Here is a 6,058-nt window from a genome sequence, read left to right as displayed (position 1 = left end):
ACCTTCCTCAATTGTGTGACAACCATAAAGTATTTTCTAACAATTCTACTACTGGTTGCTGTTGCTGCCGGCAAGGTATTTAAAAATGGTTATGTAATTACAACTGTACAGAGTTGTAACGACTGTTACGAAAAAGATGGTTGTAACAGCCGTTACGGCCCATATTGTAGTAGTAATTACAGTGGCCATTATGGCCACCATTACTGTTATTGAATACCTTGGCTCCAGGGACTGTCATTATTGTTAAAGTATGGTGAGGCCTGTAATGTAGTGGTAATTACAGTGACCATTATGGCCACCGTTGCTCCTGGTACTGTCATAATATTATTAAAGCATGGCATGGCCCAACATCAAGAAAAGATGAGTATCCAGTATCACCTTACTAAGATGCGAAAAATTTCCAAGGACAGGGAACTACCCAAAACTATTAAGTTTGCAGAGGCATCTTCTTCTACTAGCTTGCCTGAAAATGTGTTTCTAAGCAATTTAATTCCTTCTAGTAGGGCCTCTGGCACCTTCATTGGACCCTCTTTCCCTTAAGAGGAGTGGAAAAAACTAGGATGATTTGTCCCCTGTCATTCCTAAATGCTTCTCCAGTAATTGCTGAACTTGATGTCCTAAATGGGCTACCTCCAATGCTTAGCTTTATAGTTCATGACTTCCTAATAGACTTGATTTTATCCTTCCATCAGCCTTTGTAAACAATTTTGTCCAATTTCAATTAATGCTAGTGAAGATCTACTAAATTATTTTTCCCCTACAAAGCAACAAATGGATAATGGCTATCAACCTATTAGAAATGTTTTGAGAGATCAAAGTTTATTTTGGGAAAAAAGTGAAGAATGCTATAGTTCAAAGGTAACTAAGAAGTAAGAACCATTTATGAGTGACCCATTGTCATTCCCTTTAATGAGGATATCGTTTAATGTCATTCGCAACCTGAGAAAATGATGTAGGATGTGCCACAGATGCACTCTTAGCATGACTGAACCAAAAAGTAGTCCATCAGTATTGGACCCAGTCTTATATAGGGCATGACGTAATTGTGTCCTAGGTGTGTACGGATATGGAGAAATTGTAGTTCAAAGTGTTGACCTTGTAACAACTATAAATTATGGTTTGGTCATGGTCAGGAAATATACACAACCTATCGATCTTTATGTAATGGTGGTTCTGGGGTCAACCGACCTAAAAAGTAGGTCATGGATGTTCGTTTCGCGAAAAACACTCATCCAAGGGTCAAAATTGGGATTTTAGGACAATTTTACTAAAGGTAATTTTCGTTTTCGATGTCTCCCTATTTTTGTAGTTTTAGGATGTCTTTTTTAGATAGTACTTGTAATAATGCCAGAAATGCCGTGGTAAGGTTTATTTAATATTTATATTTTGGCAAATTTAGTCTTTTTTGATATTTTTTGCTATTTTGGATTATTTTGATTTAGGGTTTTGGGTCTTCCATATAAGTGATGTAATTTATCAATCTTAGATCATTATTTTCAGTAAAATATTCGAGTTCTCTCTATTTTTTCTTGTGAGCTCAGGAACCTACCTTGTGGATTCAAGGTTTTTACTACTTAAGGAAGACAGTGATCTTTCTCATTATTGTTTCACGCTCTTTCCTGTGTCAGTTGGTATCAAAGCTAGGCTCTTCCTCGATTCGGTGGCATCTAACAATGGTTTGAGTAATAACCCCACGGATGGTACTCTGGGAAATAATCCTATGATAATGGTGGTGTTTGAAGCTTTCTAGCGGTAGAATCTGCGAGCCATACAAGGACTGTAGGCGGTGATCGACCGTTTGACGGAAGCTTTAGGATAAACCTGTTTTGTAATACTGAGTAATCTGACATCGACGATGGAGATCGTGATCATCATGTTCGTGGTGTGACATGCATGATGAATTGCATGCGACCACTCAATAATGATGAATTGCACGCCACTACTTTGATCGTGAGGAAGTTGTTGTATGTGCCGAAGAAAGAAATAGATCCACAATGGTACATTGTTCGAACAAAATGCATTGTGAACCAAAAGACATGATTTGATAATAGATGGTGGGACCAGTGAGAATATTGTGTTGAAGACTATGGTGGAAAAGCTGCATCTGAAGACAGAAGCACCCTCCTTCGTACATAATTGGATGGATTAAGAAAGTGAAACAAATTTAACTAAGTGATGTTGTATTCCCTTCTCCATTAGTGAATATTAAAAGGACAAAGTAATGTGTCACGTGGTTGATGTGGAGTCTTGTCACATGTTACTTGGTCAACTATGGTAGCACAATGTTGATGCCACTCATAGAGGCCATGATAATATGTTTGTTTTTGTGAAAGATCGTTGGAAAGCAAAAGACATGATTTGATCATAGACGGCGGGACTAGTGAGAATATTGTGTCGAAGACTATGATGGAAAAGCTACATCTGAACATACAAGCACCCCTCTTCGTACATAATTGGATGGATTAAGAAAGTGAAACCAATTTAACTGAGTGATGTCGTATTCCCTTCTCTATAGTGAATATTAAAAGGACGAAGTAATGGTTGTGTGGTTGATGTGGAGGCTTGTCACATGTTACTTGGTCAACTATGATAGCACAATGGTGATGCCACGCATAGAGGCCTGGATAATATATTTGTTTTTGTGAAAGATGGTGGCAAGATTATGCTTGCCCCTATGAGAATGGAGAACCAATCCAAGGCTTCTAAAGTGGAGAGGTTGTCTCTCCCATCTGTACATGAATTGGTTAAAGAATATGAGATGGGGAGATCTATGCAATGGTTGTAAAGGGGAGAGAAATAGAACCCACGAACATTCCAAAGAATTTACAGGAAACATTGGAGCTAGAAGGTGTTTGAAGTGGGTGATAATGTGCCGGTTCACCTGCGTAAGGAGAGTTGTCCAATGGGGACATAAGTTGAATAATAAGAAGATCGACTCCATTTCGATCCTCAGGAAAATCAATGATAACATGTATGTTGTTAATCTTCCTAAGGGCATGGAGATCTCATGGACTTTCAATGTGGCGGACCTGTATGAGTATCATGAGTAGAGTCCGTTGAATAACTCGAGGATGAGTTCTTTTGAAATAGAAGGGATTGATGTAGGATGTACCACTAATGCCCTTTTAGCACGACCATATCAAAAGAAGCCCATACAAAAGCGGAAGTAGTCTGTCAAAACTAGACCCAGTTTTACTTAGAGCATTACATAACTGTGTCCCAGGCGTGTTCGGTTCGAAGAGATTCATTTCGAGTATGGAGAAATTGCCGTTTGAAGTGTTGACCTTAACAGTTGTAACTTCCGATTCATGCATCGTAATGAAACGCATGACTTATCGATCTTTATGTAACGGTGGTTTTGGGCCCAACTAATATGCAAAGCAAGTCGGGGATGTCTGTTTCGCAAAAAAAAAAAAAAAACACTGGTCTTGAGGGTCAAAAACAACTTTTTTGGAAAATTGTATTACTTTTGGTAATTTTCATTTTCGTCGATTATTGCAGTTGTAGGATTTTCGTGGTTTTTTAAAAATTGCTTGTAATAATGTTGAAAATGCCCTGGTATGGTTTATTTGACATTTATATTTTTGGCAAATTTAGTGTTTTAGATTTTCTTTCCTATTTTGGGTAATTTCAAAGTAGGTGGTTCTTCCATATAATTGATGTAATTGAGTAGGCGTAGATTATTATTTTTAGTAAAATATTCGAGTTCTCTTTTTTCTTGTGGACCCAAGAACCTACCTTGTGGATTCAAGGTTTTAATTAGTTGAGGATGAATGTGATCTTTCTCATTATTGTTTCATGCTCTTCCTTGCTTTTGAAAACCATTCTCAAATGAGAGGACAAGGCTTTTATTCCAGGAATAAAACAATCTAATTTATAATGATCTTTGATTTGATGATGAAGCTCACTTTATAGCATTATGTGGCCCCCCTTCGATGATGACAACCCGAAAAGATATTTTGCAAACGTGAATGAATTTACAAGAGCTGCTTCATTAGAACCAAACACTCCATGAGGCCTAGAGAAAGACTACAAAATCTCCCTTCTCATTGCTTAGCTCCCCTTCCACTTGAGTAGGGCATGGATTGTCCAAGTGGTAACCATCACAAGACTAGAAAAACTCCATTCTCATTCCTTAGCTCCCTTCTATTCGAGAACGACATGGATTCCCTAAGTAGAAACCATCACAGTTGAGCTTTAGGTATTATGCAATTTGACTAATTCTGAAGTCTTTAAAGCCCTTGTAAGAATGGAAGTTCCCCAGTCTAAAAAGAAACTAGCATTTGAAGCACTCATGGAAGGGGTTAAGCACCATTCTCTGCTCGCACTCACTTGCGATCTCTACTTTGTGGGATTTTTGAATTTTTGGGAATTTTGGGGATTCTGAATGATCTTATAACTAATTGGTTGTAGATAAGATCCAAAGTCAGTTAGAGAACTACTGTTTGACTTGAGTGATTACTTGGGAGATCGCGATGTCTCGACCTCGACAGTGACTTGAGGAGCCAATAGTTGCGAAAATGGAAAGGAAACAAATAATGTAACAAATTAATGAATAAAAAGGATCAAATGACACTTGATCTTTGATACACCAAGATCTGAGAACTCGGCAAGGCGTAAAGCACACATCCAAGTGTCACTTGAAAGTAGAGCAGGGGGTGTATGAGAAGGGAATTGCACAACATAAAGGAAGTGAATTAAAGATCGCAATGTCTTGACCTCGACAGTGACTTGAGGAGCCAATAATTGCGAAAATGGAAAGGAAACATGTAACAAATTAATGAATAAAAGGGATCAAATGACACTTGATCTCTGATACACTAGGATCTGAGAACTCGGCAAGGCGTAAAGCATGCATCCAAGTGTCACTTGAAAGTAGAGCAGTGGGTGTATCAGAAGGGAAATGCTCATCATAAAGAAAGTGAAATAAAATGGACGGTCAGATCACCACCCATGCACGTAGAGATTCGAGAGGAAAAATGAGAGCTACAACATTCTCTCCTAAGAGAAGATGATCATGGATCCCAAATCCTGTCTCTGCTTTGATCGACTTGAACTGTTGAGATGGCTTGGATATGGGTATGAGCTAGATTAGATGGTTTGGATTAAATGGATGGATGGATGAGGCTCACTCCCTACCTCTTTCCTTCTCTCTCACTCTTCCTCCCTCACACCAAAACCAAGCATCAAGGGTCTCTTGTTGAGAAAAAAGTGTAGAGAATGTCTCCTAAATGAGAGGGGTAAGGGGTGTTTATAGGTGAGGCCAATAAGTGGGAAAATGCCACGTGGAGAGGATTGATTGGCTATTGGACATGTGGCATCTCTTGGCTGGTGGCGAAACTTGTAACTTACACCGCAATCCAGGAGCAAATGACCTTTTTGGCACTCTGGCAGCAAACAGATTGCCACTGGGTGGCTGAATCTCTCTCAACGGACCTAGAAATCCAAGATATCTGTCTAATCTTTAAAGCGATGTTGATGGGTAGTGGCTATCGAGGATTGATTGGCTATTGGACATGTGGAATCTCTTAGCTGGTGGCGAAACTTGTAACTTACCCTGCATTCCAGGAGCAAATGACCTTTTTTGGCACTCTGGCGGCAAACAGATAGCCACTGTGCAATCTTTGAAGTGATGTTGACGGGTAGTGGCAATCAGATTGCTGCCACCTTACACCTGCATTTTCTTCACATGTGCTGCTCTAGGTAGCCTTTTCCATCAATGGGCCCTGAGTTACCTGATGGTGCCTTGCTGGGTTTAGGTGTCTCAATGGGTTCCCTTGGGAGGCCTTTGAAATGATTGGTAAAACAGGATTTGTAAAGCTGACCCAAATGGTTGGGACAAGGCTATGATGATGATTTTAGTTTATTCAATCTGTTTGAATGCATGAACTTGTCAGACAATTTTTGAGAATTTGATGAGCGCCATAAAAAGATCGTCTGGGTGTGAAATGTGAACCTGTCCCATGTCTTGTTAAAGGAGGTTGCTAGTAGCCAACCTTCTTCCAGGAAATCATGAGAATTCTTTATTCTTATGTTTTGTTGAAACATGATTTGCAAA

The 6,058-nt window shown here is 39.2% G+C and overlaps 1 long non-coding RNA gene across 1 annotated transcript; it reads left to right on the top strand.

Annotated features, from left to right (window-relative positions):
- Nucleotides 1-1,067: 1,067 nt before the first annotated feature.
- On the top strand, nucleotides 1,068-3,339 carry LOC131231123 (uncharacterized). Its single transcript, XR_009164213.1, has 2 exons — nucleotides 1,068-1,273; nucleotides 1,352-3,339. It is a non-coding gene; the product is annotated as an uncharacterized LOC131231123 (long non-coding RNA).
- Nucleotides 3,340-6,058: the final 2,719 nt, after the last annotated feature.

Source organism: Magnolia sinica, chromosome 2 (assembly GCF_029962835.1).
Source record: "Magnolia sinica isolate HGM2019 chromosome 2, MsV1, whole genome shotgun sequence".
NCBI lineage: Eukaryota > Viridiplantae > Streptophyta > Magnoliopsida > Magnoliales > Magnoliaceae > Magnolia > Magnolia sinica.
The sequence above is the reverse complement of the archived record's forward strand: the minus strand, read 5'-3'. Positions and strand labels throughout refer to the sequence as shown.